Source organism: Ambystoma mexicanum, chromosome 4q (genome assembly GCF_040938575.1).
Source record: "Ambystoma mexicanum isolate Mex_15411 chromosome 4q, UKY_AmexF1_1, whole genome shotgun sequence".
In the NCBI taxonomy this organism is placed as follows: Eukaryota; Metazoa; Chordata; class Amphibia; order Caudata; family Ambystomatidae; genus Ambystoma; species Ambystoma mexicanum.
The window spans coordinates 1,207,199,925-1,207,224,209 of record NC_090928.1 but is presented as its reverse complement, the minus strand read 5'-3'; positions in this window follow the sequence as shown (position 1 = coordinate 1,207,224,209).

Here is a 24,285-nt window from a genome sequence, read left to right as displayed (position 1 = left end):
CTGACCTCAGCAGCAGGTGGGTATCTTGGGTTTCCAAGTGGTGTTGAACCACGTCGCCATAAGTGGTGCATGGTCAGGGAGGGTCATTGCTCTGAATTCTATGTTTACACATTCTCCCAGGGTATCCTTTCCTGTGAAAAGGTAATCAGTTCTCGTGCATATGTTGTGTGGGGCTGAGAAGCAAGAGTAGCCTCACATTTCCCCACACGTGTCTACAAGTCTTAAATGTCACAAAAGGAATCCTAAAACTTGCACTGGTGGTGGGGGTTTAGTGCATTTTGTATGAGACCTATCCAATTTGGGATTCAGGGTGCAATTAAAGTCTCCGCCCTGGACCCATGTGGCTTCTCTGTATGTAGACAGTCTCGGGTACAGTGATTTAAAGAACCTTGTGGCATCATGTTTTTGGGCATACGTGTTGACAAAACAGACCTCCCTGCCATCCCACCGTCCATGCACCACCACCATTCTGCCCTCGTTGTCATGTTTAACTTCAAGCAGTTGGAAGGGGGATGTTGGAGCGATCCTGGTGAGCACGCCCCTGGCATACTGGAGAAAGGCAACGTATATAATTTGCCTCCCCATTTCCTGGCTATAGCAGTTTGTTTGTCAGCCGTTGAATGTGTTTCTTGGAGCATTGCCAAATTTGTGCCTTTTCTCACTTGGTATGTGTGTATAAGTAGCCTTTTCACATAATTATTGAGGCCCCTTACGTTCCAGGTCATTACATTCACCCCTTGACCAGAGCCACTGGTGTGTGAAGTAAGGCCTCTTTGTTCCCACTGCCCCAGGCATGCCTACTATTTGTTTCAAGCTGAGTGCTATTACTCCTCTTGGCCTCTGGAAACTTGGTTGCTCCGTCTTGCATGTGCTTTCTGCATCTTTAATTGTTCAATACTTGGCAGTTGCAAACGTTTTCGCCTTTACTTAATCTAAGAGAAATATGGCATGCGCATGTAGCAGTTGCCTCTTTATGTGACTGGTTTAGCTTCCGCCACTGGGTTTGGTGGTTTGAACAGGGAGCTATTGTCAGTCCCTTGCCTCATTTACCGTTTCTTAACAGGTCAGACAGATTATCTGAAGGTTCTCGCCATCCTTCTTGCTGGACCATATTTCACTATTGGGATTGAGCTCTTAAATTTTGGAAATTAAAAGCTGTGTTGCGATCAGTCACTCCAGTGCAGGTAATTCTGCTCCTTTACCTAGGTTGGTAAGGAAGGACATTTGGGAATTGGTTGTGGCATGTTCCCAAAACACTTTACTAGTTGTGTAAGTATAGTTCTCCTATTTCTGTTTTGGCTGGATAGGGAGTGTTTTTGATAACACAACTATACCACTGAATTGCTAAAACAGAGGTACGAGATTCCAGATCCCTTAAACACACCCCTCTTGAATACACTGTGACTGCGGGTGCTTCCAAAGGCCACATTTTGTTGAAATACAAGCTTATGTTCCCTATACAATTCAATACAAGCGGTATGTTCCCTATACAATTCCACACTGTTTCACCAATCTGCACCAAATTGTGCCCAGTTACCTGTTATTAACCTCTGGACATTACTGGCAACATGACATCTGGACACCCCATCCCTTTCCCCGGGTTTCAGCAAAAGTGAAACATTGGGTGTGGGTTTGTGGCTTTCGTATGTTCCCTATACCATTCCGCACCGTTTTACCAATCTGCATCAAAATTTTGCACAGTCACATGTTAGGACCCTTGGGACATTATTGGCTACATAACATCTGTACACCCCACCCCTTTCCCCGTATTTCAGCAAAAATGAAAATGTGGGTGTGTGGCTTTGCGTATATTCCCTATCCAATTCCACACTGTTTCACCAATCTGCACCAGATTTTGCACAGTCACCTGTTAGGACCCTCCGGACCTTACCGGTCACATGATATATGGACATCCAACCCCTTTCCCGGTTTTCATCAAAAGTCAACATTTGTTTGTGGGTTTGTGGCTTGGCGAAGCTTTGTTCCTTATACAATTCCACACCATTTCACCAATCTTCACCAGATTTTTCAGAATTACCTGTACTTATGAGGGAATGAAAGCCCAGGCAATGCCTGATATATCAGCTAGTCTTTGATAAAATAGTGTTCCTACAAAGTCTGCCTTAGGTGGTACCCCCCCTCCATCGGACTCCACATGGTTGTCCCCATATTTTTCATCTTCTACTGAAGGGGATGCACAGAAATAGGCTTCATGAAACATAGAAGTGGTATTCAGACTCGTCTAAACCCGGTGGTGGTCCTACTAGGAGATACTGAGGGGGGAGGTGGGCACTATACTCAGCATCTGATCATACTTGACATTTCATCTCCCATGTGCTCATGGCAGGGATGCTTACTATAGCCCAAGGATGGAAGAACTACAGAGGTGTGGTATAACATGTGGGATGTTATAATGAATGAAAAATTCACAGCACTATATTCCAGTAATTTTCCAAGATAACTCTGGACCTAGACTCCATTCATTGATAATTGCAAGGATAATGTTCGGTGCCCATTCACCATGCCAGGCTGCCACAGTTTTCCCTGGTCTAAATTATGTGATGTGGATGGTGTTGGTTGAGAGGTGGATGGACTGCAAGCATTGGTGCCATGTTTGCACTCACTGGGCACTGAGGCCTGATATTTTCACTAGCAGCATTAGCTGTATCCTTCTCTAGGATGGTCTCAGGATTGTATCTGGCAGGTTCTGTCCTGCATCCTCCTTATTGATGTTGAACCTTGGAAAATGCATTTTGAAGACCACAAACTCCTTATTAAGCTATCTCAGTAGGTTAGCACACCTGCTGCAGAGATCTGTGCATAACCTGTGAGTCAACGGTACAAACCTGTGTACGATTGACTCATCCTTTCACCCTTCTCAAGGTGATGAAATAGGTCCAGTTAAAGTGGACAATTGTAACCTTTCACTTAAGGTGTGCCCCTCGGCAGTGGAAAGCGAGTCGCATGTTAGGTTTGCTTTGGACTGCTTGTCGTCATTCAGAGGTTGGTAAAAAATGGGCACCACAAAGTTTGTAATCTCACACTGTGGAGAGTTTATGGTAGGGTTATACTGAAAACCCTGTAGGACTGGGAAGAGTCAGTGATGCTCTAACATTACGTGTTCATGATACAGCCTTACATGCTTCCGAGGCTTACTTGGGGAATGGCACCAGTACAGACGATGGTCCTGGTTTGGCTTTGCGGCAAGGAAGTCGCTCTTCTTTACTGGTTGCCACTAATTTGGCCCCCTGCAACGATTGGTGCAGTCATCTTGCACCAGCGTGCATGCACGAGAGACCACTGGCCTGGTTGGGTCTTGTTCTGGTCTGCTCCTTCATCAGGCCACACAGTGTTTCCCAATGTCTACAAGAGCCTTGTTTTGTCCCAGCTCATTTTTTAAGCTTAAGAACTCTGGCCAGGGGACTTTTCAACACCGTTGTGCTCTCTTTCTCTCTCTCTGTTGCCTGTTCTCTGTCTTTTGCCATGCGGTGTTTTGACCCTCATTTCTTCTCACCACTCAGCTTTTCCAGCTTCTGTGTATTACCAAGAAAGGATTAAAGGTTGTGGATTCGAGTACAAAATTCCGTGCGCTCGTGATCACTCTTGAAATACGTGAAATAATAAGCAGTCAAAAAATGTAGCCGGCAGCGTGGTCCCAAACCCTCCCAGCTCATCCACCAAGAGCTGGCAAAAATTAACTATTCAGATTAAGGGTGGTGGGTAGGGATCACGCGCTCACATCAACATAACAAATATTGTCATGTGGACACTTCCATAAATGCAGGAACTAATATGTTTAACACATGGATGTATTAATTCATCGATCAGCCGACACATGTTTCGACCTACGGGTCGTTCTCAAGGCTGCATACATTACAGCAACACAAATATAAAAAAAGGAGTCAGTTCATAAAGCATTACCATCCATGTAAAATATCCAATAAACACATATAATATCACAGGACATAATGTGATTATATATTCAACAAATAATAGTAATTGAAAAAACACATACCACGATCCATGTGGCGGAGGTGGGGATTCATAATAAGTGTTGATTACACATAGGGGAGAATCAAAAAAAAAGATTTCCTAATGAGGTTTGTATAACAGTGCATGTCATCAGAATCCTATTATCAGTGGCTAACCCTTGAACAAACTAAGATGAGATAATGGAGATGTGTAACTGGATATGTGAGGGTGAAATGATATACCAGAACACAATACCAATTACGTAACAAACTATAAAGCCACAAGTAAAAAAGGAAAAGAAAGAATAAAGGGGGCACCAGCAGAATTGCCACCCATAGATTCTTGCATCTTTGCCTCACAAAAATCCGTTAAAGAATCAATAACCAAACCATCCGTTGGTGAATACCTACATGCATTAACCCTAACATATTAAGAACCATCAAGTCCACTAATGGTGCATATGTCAAGTAACATAGAAATAGTCATCCTTACCCAGCGTTCAGATCTTGATCAGAAATTGTCTATTAAATGAATAAAGACAGTAATGTCTCTCTTCAGAAATATAACTATTGCATACAGAATATGTGCTAAACAATTATAAAAGCGTACCTGTACATTGACAATGGGGTCCCAGAACCAAATAAATTGCTGATGCAAAACCGTAACTGTAGACACAATACCAAATTCTGCAGATTTCTGCATGCAGTTGCTCTTACAATTCAACACCTATAATAACTAAAGCATGTCATATTCGAGGCTCCTAGAAACAAAATCTACAAATGCTGCACCAAATAAATCAAAACATGCTTTAGCACCGCATCATTAACTTACCCGTCAATCGGCGTACATATAAAGGGGATAAATCCCAGCGAAAACATTCCATGAGTGCGTAACGGCACTCAGCGTTGTGTTTAAATAATAGAAATCACATGATTAGCGTTGGAGGACGCAACAACGTAACGCGTATACCGTGTCCCCAAGGCAACGAGTAAACATGTCCCAGCAATACAGTACGGAAGCGCGAGAGCCGCGCTCGTGCTGAGTTACAATCTTGAGTGTCACGTGTACATCACAATGTGACGCGTGTGCCGTATCACCAAGGCAACAAGTAAACAAATCCCAGCCAGACAGCAACGAAGCGCTGAGCCGTGCTCCGTGCTGGATAACAAAACTGAATACCAAATGTGCATCAGCACAATAATTAAAAACAACCACTAATCAGTCTTGCCTACAATTAAAGACACAATGTGACAAAATCCAAACAAAAAAAAGAAATGACTCAAAAAAGGCTCAATACAAGCATGAAAAAACCGGTGGTAAAACCCTGAATGCTCTTACTCTTAACATTCAGAATACTTATGGTGAACAACTAGGCATAAGTAGGACATGCCTGATATATTGAAGTATTAGTAATAGGACAACCTGACACAAGACACACTTTGTTAATCTGGTGTAAATAATTATTCTGGCCATATTTAACAGGCTCATGTCAGTGCCATAAATAACATTACATTGTTATCACAAAAATGACCACATTTAAACTTATAAGAACACATGTATATCATGATCAGTATTGAGGCCCCTTTCTGTACACCTTAAGTAACAGATTAATTTAGATTCCATCTGCCTAAGTCGGAGTTGAATATCGCCCCCTCTCTTGCTCCTACTCGCTTTCATAAGACCTACAAATCTCGGATTAGCCTTATCTAGTGTTGATGTTCTAATTTCCAGTGAATAGCCAATGGTGAATTGGCCTCAGGTGTCCTGAGACTCGCCAAATGTTCCCTGATGCGAACTCTCAATTGGCGAATGGTGCTGCCAATGTATAATTTACCACACACACACACGATTGCATATACTACATAGCAGGATTTGCAGTTAATGAAACTATTGATTCTAACCACGGTTCCAAACATATCAGTAAATGTTTGACAATTTTCATGTGCAAATATACCAATAAGTCATCATGTCGCACATCAGCAAATTTAGACAACGCTTTATTAATGACATGTTCCTTGTACCCTCTATTAGCAAATCTTTGTTGAAGAATCTTACATTCCTGGATGTAATCCGAGGTTTTGCTGCAATTCCTTCTAGCCCTGTGGAATTCCCCACTTGGTATGTTGTCCACTGTTGCCCTTTGATGGTTACTCTGGGCAAGCAGCACTGAGTTCACCTCCGTTGGTTTATGAAAAGTAGAAGTGTGGTTGCTGTTGTTCTCAACAAAGATATGTAAGTCCAGGAAATCTATTACCAAGGGACTGCAGTTGCCAGTGAATTTAATGCCAAAACAATTGTTATTGGTGTATTCTAGAAAGGCCTCAAATGATGACTGTGTTCCCTTCCAAATTATCAAAATGTCATCAATAAAACGTCACCATACTGTGCCATAAAGAGGTTCGCATAGGGGGTGCAAATGTCGCTCCCATTGCGACTCCCTTTTGTTGTGCATAGTATTCATTATCAAATGTGAACACATTATTAGACAGTACAGATCTTAGAAAATCCTTTAGCAAGTCAACATGTTGTGTAAAAGAGGCGGAAGAGTTACAAAAAGTGTAATCAACCGTCATCACAGCTAACTCATGGTCAATAAAGGTATGCAGGGTGTATTACCATCCTCCCCCATTGCTTCTCTTGACTTTTTGTAATATGTCTGCAAGGTCCCTGAATGCTTATCTCCATGAATCCATGCCAGCCACGTTGTGACATCAGGACAGCCCCGGGCCACTGCCTTGCACTCTCCCTGCACCACATTAATCCTGGGGTACCATTCCATGGTGCAGGGAGGCGGAACCAGGTCTCTCCCATTCATCACCATTTCGGTGGGGACACTGGGCCAGATTTCCACACCATCAGTACACCTCCCAGATCCTATCTGGAAACATTGTGGACTTGCTGAGTAAAATACTCAGGTACGCAGCGCTGGCACACTGCGCTCCTCCACATTGGTCACACTCAATCCTTGGGGCTTGAGAGTACATTTTCGACTATACATCTCAAATGAATGGTCCGTTTGTGGTGAAATCTGTGCCACATATTTGGTTCTCTCACTCAGATGTGAATGTACCTACCTGCATTTTACAAGGGTACCTTTTCTTGTTGTTTGAAGAAAAACACAAAACCCATTAATGAAGCAAGGTACTATTCAGGCATCTCTCTCACTTTAGATTTATAAAATTTCCATTTTCCCAAACAAGACTGATATTATAGGGGAAGGATATCATACCATTGAAACATAGAGGGCAGGAGCCTGTTCCTCACCTCCTCAACAACTGCATGAGCAGCTAGTATCATCCACGTGCTATGCGCTATTCTTAATGCGCCTGACTTCGGATCAGCTCGATCAGCTGAATAATCAACGACACCTGATATGGTGAGCTCCAGCCTCCAGAGAATCCATCCAACAGCATGCCTTTTCACCCACTTGAGCCCTGCCTAATGCGAGTGCTCCTCATTCACAGCTCATTATTCTCATAGCTAAAAAAGAGTGCACACATTTGGGGGTCGATATCCGTATTTTAATATTTTTGCCTCCCAGCCGTGTGGCTTATCAAAATGCAAATCAAAAACACAAGGTTTTATAAGAAGAGATTTCTATGTCATTCTTGTCACATAAAACTCTATTAACAAGCTCTTTTTGCTCTGTACAGTACTATGACTGTGGGAAGCAAATAGAGTTATGATAACATTAGATTTCTTTTTGCAAGCCCTTTACTTAATATGTAGGGGTATTGGGGTCTGGGTTATCCACTAGATACTGCTATAACAACAGTCAACCGGTTTCAGCGGGATTCGCAAGTGGCCGCTTTCTTCAGAACGAATATTAGTGAATTAAATATTCTCTTTGAAATTCTTCAATGCTAGGAAGAATGTTGAGGATGTCTTCAGGTCTCGGACCAGCTTAGTTGGGTCAATCCCTGAGTCCTATAGGACAAACAACAAAAAGAGACAGGTGGACTATCATCAATCTCCGAGTACTTCTAAAACCTACTGGACATATATTTAAGTCAACATTCAAGAGTGAGGCACATCTTACCTCTTGTTCTAGCACTTGTAGTTATACCTGTTCTCTATTGGAACATAGCTATAGGTGTGTTGATTCTTCCTGTCAGGTAGCCTGGGTCTCTCATCATTAATTTCTAAAAATGGAGAACGGGGAGTTACAGGGCTTTATGTTTCCAAAAGTGTACTGTGCACTATATCTCACAGTCCATCTGGACTCATCTCCATTCTGTACAGGTTGATTTTCAACGCCTGTGTCTCTATGTATAACCGCATCCAATTCACTGTGCGGATTCTGATCATTACTACATATGTAATCTCATAAAATAGGGAATTAAACCCAAGTTCCTTCCTAGACAGTCCTTTAGTGTAGCATAAATCTAGCTTTCCTTTCCCGTTTTAAGCATTACTCATACGGTGGACCCACTCGAATAGATAACAAGGTTTTTATGGGGGCTATTAATTGCTGCCGCTTACCTTATTTTCTTTTCCGTGCCGCCGCTATCGTCCGTGTTTGTAGTGTTTGTATTGCGCGCCATTTTGTGTTTCTATTTATCTGATTGTAGTCGCGAGTTGATCACATGATCATTCGCGAACTACAAAACCAGCTCAAAGTGACTAGGGAGATGTAGTCTCTCGTCCGTGCTGAGGTACCGCTCCGTCATTTTGAAACCGGAATCACAGTCACGTGAGCGCAAACACCAATCGCTCGCAAGTTGTAACACAGCAAACTCCGGGGCAGTCGGGAACCGTAGTTCTCTTGGACGCGTCTTAATTTCATAATGTTAATTGTTTGGAAAGCCAACTTTGTTGATTGGTGGCGGCATCGCGGTCATGTGAGCGCAAACACCAATCGCTCGCAAGCTGTAACACAGCAAACTCCGGGGCAGTCGGGAACCGTAGTTCTCTTCCCCTTGGCCGCGTCTAATTTTCATAATATTAATTGTTTGGAAAGCCAACTTTGTTAATTGGTGGCGTGCATTCCGGTCACCGAGGTAAAATCGGGAAATACGTTAATGTGTGGTCTGAGTTAACAGGGCTATTTTCCTAGATCGTATAGCGGGATGTTGTTATGACGGGAGAAACTATGCAGTCACGTGAATGCGTGCAGTCCAGTGCCAGAAGGATCTGGGAATTGTAGTGTACCCATTTTGTTTGCATTTTAAATTAACAGGGCCATTGACATAGATCATATGTTGTCGTGTGTACAGTTAAATCAAGGAACACATAAAATGTTATTTTTGATGCAATTTACCCTGGTCTTGCATGGCCATAAAGGTTCAATCATAATAGTGGTTGGTACGAAATCTTTGCCCTTGGGAATCACTCAATAAATTCCGAGGCAGTAACTAATGAATAGCAGAATCCGAAGTGGAAGTGCTTGTCTGCCCTCACACTGTGGATGTTCATACTGATTCTGGTTCTATCATAGGACTACCAAAGCTTGCCAGCAAATTTCTTCATTAAGTCCTGTGACATGGCTCCGTGTCCTATAGATTCCACGATAGCCACGAAAAGCGATGACTGGAATGAACTGGAAGTGTTACATAAGAAGTTAATCAGAACCGAACTTCATGGGGCCATTATGACTGAATATCTACGGGCACATATTGCCCCGAATGGACTCATTGTTAGGATCGAACCGAGAATCTTCCTCGAAGAATTGAAATTCAGAAAAGATTGGAATTTTATCTCAAACAAATGCACTAGAGATTGGATTATATTCATAATAAATACGGCCAAAAGTGTATCAGAGAGGTTGACTAACGAAATCATTACCAAACAGGATGCAATAACAACGAAAATGATTGTAGGTGACTACCTTAAGAGCATGGCTACCCTAGATGCAACGATTCAAGAGTTCAAAGAACTAAACTTAAACAAAAAGGTAACTAAACTCAAAAAGGACATTGCAGCATTCTCTCACGAAAAAAAGTATCCATATACAACAGATTCTGTATTATGAAGAACAAGAGAAAAATGCTACTATGCCATATGCAGGACTCATGAGAGGTAGACCAAATCGACAAAGGAACAGACCAAGACCTGGGAACTGGAATTTCTCGAGTGGGAGCTCGGATGAAGATACGGATAGAGCGAATGGCAACGTCCGATTCGAGGACCAATAACAGAACAGAGGCGGTAATACTCAGGGTTTTCAGGCCCCAAGAGGCCGTGGAAAGGCCAGAGGATGGTGGCAGAATCAATCACCTATAGTCACCAAGAACAGAGGGAGAGGGTGGTATCAGCAGAACGCCAACCCACAATACAACCCTTAGAAATACGAATAACAAACGAGAAACCCGAAAAGGAATCTTTGGTAGTTAACCTCTCTACCTTTAATCTTTCGAACACACATTTGCACGTTTTGCAGAAAGGACTTTCGTTTGTACCTACATCCGCTCATGATCCTTTCCAGACGAGAATTGAGATTACCCAGTTAATGAGGAAGATACGTCTCAAACAATTCTTTGCTAAAAATAACCATACAGGACCTACCAACGTAACAGGATTGCATAATAAATCTACATACTACCCGCCATCACATGCAATAACTGTTGAATCTCAAACTTTCGAAAAACTGATCCTTAAGAAGCTTGAAGAAATTGAAGCAGAGAATAACTCAGGCACTTTCCAGAATATGACCAAAATGGAAAACATAGCTCTTAAAGAACTACAGACAAATGACGATATAGTCATAAAACCCGCAGATAAAGGGGGAGCCATCGTCATCATGAACAAGACTGACTATGGCGAAATGGTAAATACCCTTATAGAAGATCGCACGACATATCAAAAACTTGGGAGTGATCCAACTCAATGCCTCAGAAATATGATCAGCCCCATTATTGAAGAAGCAGAGGCAGAAGGATATATAAGTAATAAAGAAGCTGCGTTCTTAAACCCAAAACATCCAAGTTGACCTGCCTTCTACGCACTTCTGAAAATACATAAGGGTGTCCTCCCTACACCTGGACGCCCAATTGTGTCTGGAATTGGCTCTATTTTAGAGCCACTGTCCCAGTTTACCGACTTTTTCCTAAGGGAAGAAGTGAGTAAAATGCGTTCCTACACAAAAGACACAACATCGATCCTGACGTACTTGGATAACCTAATGCTTGAGAGTGAAGATATCTATATTGTGACCATGGACATAGAGTCACTCTACTCCAAGATCCCTCAAAGGGAAACCTTGAAAGTCATTGAAAATGTTTTACAAACAAAAACTATCGATATGCCCATCCAATTGATAATGCAATTAGCAGAAATAGCTCTGACCAAGAACTATTTTTTAAATGGAGAAAACTATTATGAACAAATAGCAGGAACAGCTATGGGCGCGTCTTTTGCACCGACTTTAGCGAACATATATGTTGCAGACTTCGAAGAAAAACATATATACCCTGCAACCAACCCTTTTGTCAGTAACATAGTGAGTTGGCGGCGTTACATTGCCAATATCTTATTACTGTTCAATGGAGACGCCGGAACTCTTACACGATTTATAGAGTGGATTAATGGTTTAAACCCTTTTCTCAAATTTACACATGAGACCAGCAAAACGGAGGCCATGTTCCTTGATTTGAAAATCACAAGGAGAGGCCAGACTTTCGAGACCACTGTGTTCCAAAAACCCACGGATAGAAATTCACTATTGGATTACACCAGCTTTCACCAGAGGTCTTTAAAAGAAAATCTACCCTTTGGTCAGTTTCTCCGGTTCCAGAGGAACTGTACTACACGAACTGAATACGATCAACAAGCGGAAAGACTCTCTAAGAATCTTAAGGAGAGAAATTATCCACATAAAATAATAAAACAAGCCAAAAAGAGGGCAGGAAATATACCTAGGGAAATAACCCTCAACCAACAAGGCAGAAGGAAGAGAGACGATAACTCTATCACAGTCACTCTCTGGTTATTAACCATTTAAAGAAAGAGATCCGAAAAGCATGGCACCTATTAAATATTGATGAACATCAACTTACCGAGCCACTTTTTGCGATAAGAAGGAGAAAAAACCTTAGGGATTCACTAGTACATACCTACAAGGAAATAACTACTGTTACTGACTCAACAACACTATGGAATACACCTAAACCTGTGGGGCATACTCCATGTGGAAATTGTACTGTTTGTAGATTCACCCAACGTACAACAACTGTAGGCATAGGCTGGAAATACCCCTGGGAGCAGAGGCAATTTACGAACTGTAACACCAACAATGTGGTATACTTGATTCAATGTCCATGCCAGAAAATCTACATTGGAATGACGACAAGAGCAATCAAGACACATATCGGGGAACATAGATCCAATATAAGAAACAACAAGAGGACCGCCCCATTGGTTGAACATTACATTGAAATGAACCACACTGAGAATGACCTGAGTTGGACCATACTGGAAAAGGTCACAATACCTAAAAGAGGTGGGAATTTAGCAGCTCTTCCTTTGAGAAGAGAACAACAATGGATCTATAGGACACGGAGTCATGTCAAAGGCCTTAATGAAGAAATTTGCTGGCAAGCTTTGGCAGTCCTATGATAGAATCAGAATCAGTATGAACATCCACAGTGTGAGGGCAGACAAGCACTTCCACTTCGGATTCTACTATTCATTAGTTACTGCCTCGGAATTTATTGAGTGATTCCCAAGGGCAAAGATTTCATACCAACCACTATTATGATTGAACCTTTATGGCCATGCAAGACCAGGGTAAGTTGCATCAAAAATAACATTTTATGTGTTCCTTGATTTAACCGTACACACGACGACATATGATCTATGTCAATGGCCCTGTTAATTTAAAATGCAAACAAAATGGGTACACTACAATTCCCAGATCCTTCTGGGACCGGACTGCACGCATTCACGTGACTGCATAGTTTCTCCCGTCATAACAACATCCCGCTATACGATCTAGGATAATAGCCCTGTTAACTCAGACCACACATTAACGTAATTCCCGATTTTACCTCAGTGACCGGAATGCACGCCACCAATTAACAAAGTTGGCTTTCCAAACAATTAACATTTGGAAAATTAGACGCGGCGAAGGGGAAGAGAACTACGGTTCCCAACTGCCCCGGAGTTTGCTGTGTTACAGCTTGCGAGCGATTGGTGTTTGCGCTCACATGACCGTGATGCTGCCACCAATCAACAAAGTTGGCTTTCCAAACAATTAACATTATGAAATTTAGACGCGGCCAAGAGAACTACGGTTCCCGACTGCCCCGGAGTTTGCTGTGTTACAACTTGCGAGCGATTGGTGTTTGCGCTCACGTGACTGCGATGCTGCTTTCAAAATGACGGAGCGGTACCTAAGCACGGACGAGAGACTACATCTCCCTAGTCACTTTGAGCTGGTTTTGTAGTTCGCGAATGATCATGTGATCCACTCGTGACTACAATCAGATAAATAGAAACACAAAATGGCGCGCAATACAAACACGGACGATAGCGGCGGCAGGGAAAAGAAAATAAGGTAAGCGGCGGCAATTAATAGCCCCCATAAAAACCTTGTTATCCATTCGAGTGGGTCCACCTTATGAGTAATGCTTAAAAAGGGAAAGGAAAGCTAGATTTATGCTACACTAAAGGACTGTCTAGGAAGGAACTTGGGTTTAATTCCCTATTTTATGAGATTACATATGTAGTAATGATCAGACTCCGCACAGTGAATTGGATGCGGTTATACATAGAGACACAGGCGTTGAAAATCAACCTGTACAGAATGGAGATGAGTCCAGATGGACTGTGAGATATAGTGCACAGTACACTTTTGGAAACATAAAGCCCTGTAACTCCCCGTTCTCCATTTTTAGGAATTAATGCTGAGAGACCCAGGCTACCTGACAGGAAGAATCAAGACACCTATAGCTGTGTTCCAATAGAGAGTGCTAGAACAAGAGGTAAAATGTGCCTCACTCTTGAATGTTGACTTAAATATATGTCCAGTAGGTTTTAGAAGTACTCGGAGATTGATGATAGTCCACCTGTCTCTTTTTGTTGTTTGTCCTGTAGGACTCAGGGATTGACACAACTAAGCTGGTCCGAGACCTGAAGACATCCTCAACATTCTTCCTAGCATTGAAGAATTTCAAAGAGAATATTTAATTCACTAATATTCGTCCTGAAGAAAGCGGCCACTTGCGAATCCCGCTGAAACCGGTTGACTGTTGTTATAGCAGTATCTGGTGAATAACCCAGACCCCAATACCCTTACATATTAAGTAAAAGGCTTGCAAAAAGAAATCTAATGTTATCATAACTATATTTGCTTCCCACAGTCATAGTACTGTACAGAGCAAAGAGAGCTTTTTAATAAAGTTCTATGTGACAAGAATGACATAGAAATCTCTTCTTATAAAACCTTGTGTTTTTGATTTGCATTTTGATAAGCCACACGGCTGGGAGGCGAAAATATTAAAATACGGATATCGACCCCCAAATGTGTGCACTCTTTTTTAGCTAATAGGAAAGTGGTTTAGAGAGGATAGGGACAGGTTCGCAACATCCCCTTGCAGTCGGCACATCAGCACCCACTAGGGCTAAGCACCCATGGGCACTAGACTGTTTACACATAGGGCGAAAAAGTTTTTTTACTAGGGGCCTAGTGTTAGGAATAACTTTGTAAATGAAATAGCCTTCTGTCACATATGTGTTGAAATACTGAGCTATAGATAGGAGGCGTACACCTATCGACTCCATTTCTGTAGTTACTTTACATTCTTCTCATAGGCCACCTGATCACAAATGGCCGGCGTGTCACCACCAATCGGATCAGACTGAGGCTGTGATTACGTTTCTTAGCCACGCGTCCCTTTTTACGCCAATCACCGCTGCGGCAGACAGAAGCCGGTCAATTTGAAATAGGCCCGTGAATAAGGCCCTGTCTGCGTGCCCCTTCAATCATATCATATCCTGGAAGCGGATGGGGCAGGAGCCTTTTCCCCACCTCCTCTACAGCTGCAGGAGCAGCTAGGATCATCCACGCGTGAAGTGCTATTCTTTATGCACCCGACTTTGGATCAGCTGGATCAGCTGAATAATCAACGGGCACCTGATATGGTGAGCTCCAGCCTCCGGAGAATCCATCCACCAGCATGCCTTTTCACCCAACAGAGCCCTGCCTAATGCGATTGCTCCTTGTTCAAGGCTCATTCTTCTCAGAGGCCGCCTAATCCCAAAATGGCCGGCGTGCCTCCAGCACTCAGAGCAGACATGAGGCTGTGGTTACGCTGCTTAGCAACGTGTCCCTTTTCACACCAATCACCACCGCCGGCAGGCGGATGCTGGCCTTTTCGAAAAATGCCCATGAATAAAACCCTGTCTGCATGCCCCTTCAATCATATAATATCCTGGAAGCAGAGAGGGCAGGAGCCCTTCCCCCACCTCCTCTACAGCTGCAGGAGCAGCTAGTATCATCCACATGCCATGCGCTATTCTTAATGCGCCTGACTTCGGATCAGTTGGATCAGCTGAATAATCAACGACACCTGATATGGTGAGCTCCAGCCTCCAGAGAATCCATCCAACAGCATGCCTTTTCACCCACTAGAGCCCTGCCTAATGAGAGTGTTCCTCGTTCACAGCTCATTCTTCTCAGAGGCCGCCTGATCACAAATGGCCGGCATGCCATCAGCAATCGGAGCAGAGCGACGCTGTGATTACGCTGCTTAGTAACGGGTCCCTTTTTATGCCAATCACTGCCGTCGGCAGGCAGAAGCCGGCCCTTTCGAAAAAAAAGGCCCACGAATGAGGCCCTGTTTGCACTCTGTCCGTGCAATGGCCGCTTGGCTACAGCACTATACGACTAGCACTAATGCCCATTACCCCTCAATGTTGCCCATTTATGCTGCCATCGATAAAGGTAAGAGGCTTGATTACACACCATACAAAACAGCGGCTCCGTATGTGTTGCTAAAGTCCTCTGGCCATACTGTTCTACTCATATGAGTACACGACACAAGAAACACTCTCTTACACAAGACTATGCTTTACCGGGCTATGCACCCAGTATCTCACTGAATACCAATTGTACTTCTGCTAGCCCATGGTAACCAGCCTAGCATATCGGAACACCCTCTATTACGCTACCTTCAGCCTACTGTATTGATTGCCCACTCTGTGCTGATTGATTGATGCACCTGACCCTCGTTATGTCACTATAGAATATTATATCTTGCCTACTCCATACCAATTCTGATTAATGCATCCTGCGACTCTGTTTTAATTCCTGATCGGTGCATTGAATCATGCCCACTCTATGTTACCATTGATTACCGCACCCCGCCCACACTGCATTAATTTTTGATTGTTGCATCCTGCCCACACTGTATTAAATTTCGATTGCTGCATCCTGCCTACACCATATGAATTGTTGATTGTTGCATCCTGCCCACACTGTATTAATTTTCGATTGCTACATCCTGCCCACACTGTATGAATTTTTGATTGCTGTATCCTGCCCACATTGCTTTAATTGGTGACTGTTGCATCCTGCCCACTCCGTGTTACCATTGATTATCGTATCCTGCCCACACTGTACTAATTCTTGATTGTTGCCTCCCGCCCTCACTGTGTTACCACTGATTGTCACATCCCACCTACTTTGTCATAATCTTGACCCATACCAACTCTGGACTAGCAGTTTCACCTATAACTATACTAGCTAAGTAGTAAGAGTACGCTGCTGAACCATGCGTATGCCTCATGCAATCTTCTCCTGCCTTATAATTCTACCTTGCTTACTGCCCTTACCTATGATGGCTCACAAAGTTCACAATGATCCTTACCTATGATGGATCACAAAGTTAGGGGCACCAACCTCCTACCAACCCACACTGACTCCCACGATTCACCCTACACACATAGAATAGTTTCCCTATCATGTCCCCTACATTACCATCATCTCACAACATACCACCTTCACGATTTTTACCGCCCTGTCACCAAGTAACATCCAGCAGCCTCATCACACGAACAAGCAACTCTCATCCCTTTACACCTGCACAATGGATCAATCGCTTTGCCACTAGACCCACTCCTAATCAACCTTGCCCAACTAAGACGAGGAACCTAAGACTAGGCTCTAGGCTACATCCAAGACACATAGCATCCAACCATAAGCATAATACCACAAACAATGATACTTGCTCTACTATTAGAACCACAGTGCCCAACGCCTCTATCAAATCTAATAACAATACACCTACGTCCTATGACCCCACATCTGACACAGACACCAAGACACAGAACCTTAACCCTGTGATTAAGGGTGCTCTCATAAACGCGAGATCCATTTCAGCCCACGCATTAGATATAGCGGATATCATAACCTCTAACGACCTGGACTTTCTGGCCATAACGGAGACCTGGCTCTATGTCGCCTCAGGGCCAGTCCTTGCCATCCCAGATGGATACTCTATATATCGCCTTGACAGAGAGGGAGCGAAAGGCGGCGGTGTAGTATTCATTGCTAAAACATCTCTAAACATAAGACATATACCTAACCTAACTCTTCCTTCACGTGAACTTCTATCTATCATGCTGCCTATCTCAGCCGCACGCATGCTCACCATTCATCTCATATATAGACCAGCTGGGTCTACTACCACCTTCGAAGAAGACATTACTGTTCTCCTCTCTAATAACACCAAACCCAGTTCTCAAATCCTATTATTAGGTGACTTCAACTTAGGCTTCCAGGTCCCCAAAGATGACAAAGCAACTACCCTTGCCAACTCTATCTCTGAGTTGGCTTCACACATCGCATTAACTTTCCCACACATAATAAAGGGAGAAACTTAGACTACTGGCTGACCTTAACTGTGACACTAATATCCTTTCCAACACACCTTGCGCATGGACGGACAACCACCTTATCACATTCACCATTAATAAAGACAATCGGCTTGACCAGCAAACGCCCACTGCCCCAACAGCATACAAGCTAAACAACCGAAACCTTATGGTGGACAAATTACTCCTGTTACTACAGCCGATCATTAACTGCACGACCACCCACTCTGACCCTACGGCCTTAGTAGACCGATATAACATACTCTGCTCAAGGCTATCAACACCATAGCACCACTCAAAATGCGCAAAGTGAACACCATGTGCATCTAAACTCATGGTTTACCCCTGAACTAAAAACCCTATGCAAGGACAAGAGAAGCGCTAAATCATCCTGCAACAATTCCCCTCAGCCATGAACTATTTCATAATAGCATCCAATAACTATAAAGAAGCTATTCTCCAACCAAAAACAACACCTATAATGAATGAATCAGTAAAGCCAAATCTACTACGAAAGAGCTCTTCAGCATTCTAAAATAGCTAGAATCCCCCTCTCCTTTACCAGACATCTGCATTAAAGACACCACATGGTGTACTAATATTCAGAAGGCATTACTCGACAAAATATTGATGCTACAAACTAAAATAAATGAAGAAAAGCTCAGTCTCCCCCCTCCACCCGACGCAGCTCAACTTCTACCACCAAGTAAACAGCCTAACACCCAGGAATTGCTCAACTTTTCACCACTCTCCACTAAAGAGGTGGAGGACATAATTTCAAAGTTAAAACCGTCAAGATGCCAGGGAGACATTTGCCCAGCACCCATCATCAAGGATGCAGCAAAGCACCTGGCACCCTTTATCACAATCCTCATCAACGCCTCATTTGAATCAAGTACAGTTCCTACCAATTTAAAAGACGCCCGAGTTCTACCCCTTATAAAAAAAAACATGTTCGACCCAAATATCCTCACTAATTACAGGCCCATTACAACAGTACCATTTCTTTTAAAAATCTTGGACAGAGCAGACTACCTGCAGATACAAAACCATCTAGAAAAGCATAAACTTCTAGGCCTCAGGCAATCAGGCTTCTGACCAAAACATGGTACAGAAACTGCCTTGATTGACCTCAAGACTCAAATGGACAACTTAAAAGACAATGGCAAACTCACCTTCCTACTACTATTAGACCTCTCGGCTGCATTTGACTTGGTTGACCACATGGTCCTATGCAACCACCTATCATCAGTCGCCCACTTCTCTGACAGAGCAAATGCCTGGATTCAATCCTTCCCTAACAACAGATCCATGAGGGTCTTTGCACCTTCGGCCCACGCCGATCCAGCCCCAATCACATGATGAGTCCATCAGGGCTCCTGTGTTTCACCAACACAATACAACATGTTTACAAAACCCCTGTTCAACGACCTTGATCATTTGGGTGTCATCTACACAAACTATGCAGATGACACCCAAATACTCATCCCTATCTCTGGGGACTACATCAAAGTCTCCGAAATCCTAAATGACATCTACTACATCATACAAGCTTGGATGGCTAAACATGGACTTTGTCTCAACGACAACAAGACAGAGTTACTCCTATTAGGCTCCCAATCTAGACTCAACAAACTTGACGGACAATACTCTACCTTCAACATTGATGGCAACAACATAATAGTATCCAAGGATGTCAAAACGCTAGGTATTTATCTTGACTCTGCACTTTAGCCTCCTCCACAGCTTACACCTGCAAGCTAATTAACACAGGTAGACCAGCTCTCTCCACATCCAGTCGCACCACCTTAGCTAGAGCCTTAATTCTCGCCAAAATTGACCATTATAATGCAAGCTGTCCAGAATAATGCCCTCAGATCGGCATTAAACCTCCCAAGGTCTCAACATATTTTGGATATAAGACGGAACACCCAGTGGCTAGATGTCAACCAAAGGATAGAGTACAAAATACTATCACTCACACCCAAGTGCCTCGCTAACCAGGCGCCTCGCTATCTGGCTGACAACTTCACCCGGAAAACCACAGCACGTCCGACAAGATCTGCCCAAGCTCACTGCTTAAATCCCCACATTTAAGCCCCAGAAAGGGTTGTATACTAATTGACCTTTTCACAATTGACCACGGGTGAATTGACCTCGGGAGAATTGACCTAATTTAGAAGGTCAATTAGGACATATATGCGGGGGGAAACCCCCTACAGCCCCCAACCCAATCCAAAAACCACTGCAACTTCCCACCCAATCCCCTTATATTATTTATAATCCAAAACCACCCCAATACATACATAAAATAACTAAAATAATATAAAGGTCAATTGTGCAGAAGGTCAATTAGGACCACTATAATTAGGTAAATTGTGCAAAATGTCAATTGTAAAAGGTCAATTTGGGTAATACCCCAGAAAGCAGGAGGCTGTAGCTTCCCAGTGCTAGCCGCTAAACTGTGGAACACCTTACCTCCTACCTTAAGAACAGAACCTTCCTTCTATCTATTTAGAAAAAAACACTAAAACATGGCTTCTCTCGCACAAAGAAGAAGACCCATATGACCACACCTACTAACTTTACCTCTGCCTTGCTCGTTTGTAATAACATGACTAAAACAAATGTATCATATGTATCTGTAATTATTTTGTCCTGCTTCAGTTTTACCTGTCAGTAATGTGGCATTTTAACTGTAATTAATGTAACTTGTATCATATGTACCTGTAAGAAATGCGTCTAGATGCCCCAGGGCTTGGTGCGCTATATAAACAAATAAATACATAAATATCTGTTAGGGGTTTTGTTGTTAAGGAGAACATTATTTTCTTGAGTTTCTTTTATAAAGTTTTGACTCATATCTTCAATGGTCGGAAAAATCTAGTTTTAGAAATCCTTGTGTTCTGAGGTGAGGATGTTGATAGCCTCACCTCCTTGTATCCTCATTGGTGAGGGGTTTGGTACCCTTCCCTGTATCCTCGAGGCAGGACATAACTTCAAGTTATTTAACTAAGAGATAGAGGTAGCTAGGATGGTTTAGTATGACATCTTAGTACTTTTAATTTCACATATTTTACATCCTCTTCTATTCTTTGCATCAAATACTAACATTCAAAATTAACACACCTTATTTGTGTTTATCCAAATATTCATAATTTCATCTAAACATCCATGCTTACCTTTCTAACGCTGATTCCATTCTATTCAGAGGTCATTTCATCAAACGGAGAAGGAACTAATTGCTCAATTTGATTAAGGGCAGTTCAGGGATGACACCACTTCATCTGGTTGACATGGATCCAGCATTCCTCTCTCTTTTCCCCTTTTGTATATTCATTTTGTAGTAATGTGGAAAGATCTTAGCTACGATCAAAGGCTCCTTGCCAAGATGGAAGGAATTTGAGCCCTTTAGACTGATTCCATTTAAGAGGTCAGTAGTTTGTAAAACACTTCATACTTGCATCAGTTTTCTCTAGGTTTCTTTTGGTTTATTGAAATGCATGTTAAATATGTTCAGAAAGATGTTCTACTTATTCATGAGGAGTTCATCCATGTCTGTGCCTGTGTTTGGTAAAACAGATGTTGAGGCAAGACCATTTTTTTACCAGTCATGGGTTCAAAAGGAGAGATCTTAGTAGGCGAAATAGGGGTCGATCTCACAGCCATCAGGACTAGTAGTAATCTTGGGTCCCAACTGGGTTCAGAATCCACCACAAACTTCTTTAAGATTTCCAATATTTCGATTATATCACTCTACACACATGCTGGATGCCATGTGGTAGGCAATATATAACATTTATTTTAATCCTAGAATATCCCACATCTTAGTCATTACCTCACTCGTGAAATGACTACCCAGGTTAGACTCAATCCTTTCAGGAAGGTTGAAATCACAAAAGATGTGATTGATAAATAAAGTAGATGCAGTCTCTGCCTTGAAAATCAGTGCAGTACGACTTTCAATCCATATGGTAAAGAGGCATGTATTGGTCAAGATAGATTTTTTGCTACATGCAGAATGAATCACTGGACCAATAAAATTAATCAGAAGGTAATACTATGTTAATTACATTCTTCTCTTTAGAAAAGGAGCCCAGTCAGCGGAGAACTTGGTTGGAACTGAGCACACTCTAGCCACCCTTTTAAATATTCAGGACCTCACCCTTATGTTAATAAGCGACCTCACGTAGGATCTCTTTCATCTTTTGAAATCCTTGATTACCAGCTGTCACGTATCATGGGCATGGTCCACATTATCCTTTGAAATGAGGCGGGCACCACTCACTGATCATTACCAGATTGGGGTTTCCTAAGCAAAAGTCCATCTTCCATTTTCTGGAAGTTAATTAACATTCAAAGATCTAGAGATTTATAGAATTTTTTAATAATCGAGTGTACTTTTTGGGTGGTAAATCAATTTGCTTAATACCTTGCTCCACTTCTACTTCACAAAACTTTTTGTTCCTTTTCTTAATTCCCACCACACTACTGTCTCATACTTCCTTGCTGCTATACAATCCTGGATGAGCTCTCCTTTTCTTCAACTCAACGTCCCACTCCCTTCCTTTTCTTCTGGCCTCCTATTTCCACCTGCCAGCTTTCTGTTCTCTCCTTCAGCGCATAATCCCAGTGCAATCTGTGACACCTCTCTTTCCTGCCGCTTTTATCTTTCAACATTTGCTGGCTCATCAATTCCTCTCTTTTGATGAGACCAAGCTTCTTTTATCCTTACTTATTCTATGTTGTCTTGATTACTGTTCATCTTTTGTAATAGGCTTTCAATGTTCTCCCGTAACCCCTCTTCATTTGATATATAACTCAACTGTTCATCTCGTATTCCAGCTTCCGCCTAGCTGCTCTATTTCACCCTTCCTTCATTCTATTCCTCTCCTTCCTTTAGACTCTCGTCTCTTCACTTTCTCTCCATAGTTTACAAATGTCGTTATGGTCTTGCCCCTCTCACTCTTTCATTGTTATCTTCATTTTCCTGTCTGTCTCGCACACTCAATTCCAAGTTCCCCTTCTTTCTCACTGTCCCAAAACCTGCGTGTCCTTCGTCTCGGTTCCTCTCTTTCTCATTTCTTGCTCCAACACTCTAGTGCATCCTTTCCTTCCTGTCACATCTTCCGTAGTCATCTAAAATCTTACTTTGTTTCGTCTCTCACTAAAACCTAAAATCTATGTTGCCTGAATATGTTTCGTTTCCATCATTTGAATTGTGCCGTTTTATTGCTACCATTGTACAGCGCTTTAAAATACAAACATACTAATAATTAGCTCCAAAGCATCTCTAGTTCCATACTGATGTATATAATATAAGAAGCCACTGTGAAATGTGTGCCCTCTTATTCAATTCCCTTAGGTCTGCGCGGAGTCTTTAATGTTTATTGGGTTTCAATATTCCCACTGGATTTCAAGTTTTTGATAATCTCTGTGGGGTATTCCATAGGTACTATATGAAACAGGTACTGGTGCCATGTTGGAGTCCATAGGCATGGTCACATAATGGATGAATAATGAAGGAATGTATGTCCACAAACATAGGAATCGACAGAGATCATTTTCTGGAAATCTATAAATACCTGATGCAATTTTTTGCTTTTTCTCTTCAGTCTCACAGGCATCAACCATGCTGTTCTGCTTATGTATTTATTTATTGTTCGCTTGTTAGGTGCTTATACAGCAAGTAAAATACAGTTTCAAAGCGCACATGGGGCAAAGGGAGCAAACAAGGAAGAGAAACACATTAAAAAACACAACATTTAAAAGCAGTGGAGGGCAAAAGGAAAAAAAAGGACGAACCTACTATGCCTTGTGAGTATTCAGAACGTGCAAGTGCAACAAGGAAGAGGGTAGAGGGGGTAAGTGAAATCATCTGACGGAAGCCTGGACCTTTTACTGGGTTGGCAATTTCTTAAATATCTTCTAATTGGGTTTAGAGGCCCTTATTGATGGTGTCCATCCAAAAGGAGTGATTTCTTAGCATCAAGAAAACTAATAGTGACTCTCATTATCCAGCATCTGACATGTAAACTCCTCCACCTACTAATGGCACAGGGCGTACACAATAAAATTCTGCCCTTGTTGAGCATAGAGTTTCTGCCCCTCTATCATTAACATTGTTAAAACATTCTTCAGGTTTGGGACTAGTGATGGGGTTGGGTAAATCCATAGAAGCACAAAGCCAAGAAGGACCAAATAGACTGGCTCCGAATCTTTAACCTAGAAAAATCAAACCCTTCATCCCACCGCAGGACTTTTGGACCATAGTTCAGGCTGTTGTGGTCTCACACATCTATGGGGGAAATGCTCCCCTAAAAGTAGTCCACCATGCGTATTATGGGAGCATGGAAATTTGATCGAACCACCCCTATCCTACACAAACTGCATTGGCTTCCTCTCCAGGCCAGGATACTACTCAGTACTGCATGTATCATCTACAAAGCAGTCACAAGTAGCACACCAGCGTACCTGGCAGCTAAGCTCCACATATCTGGT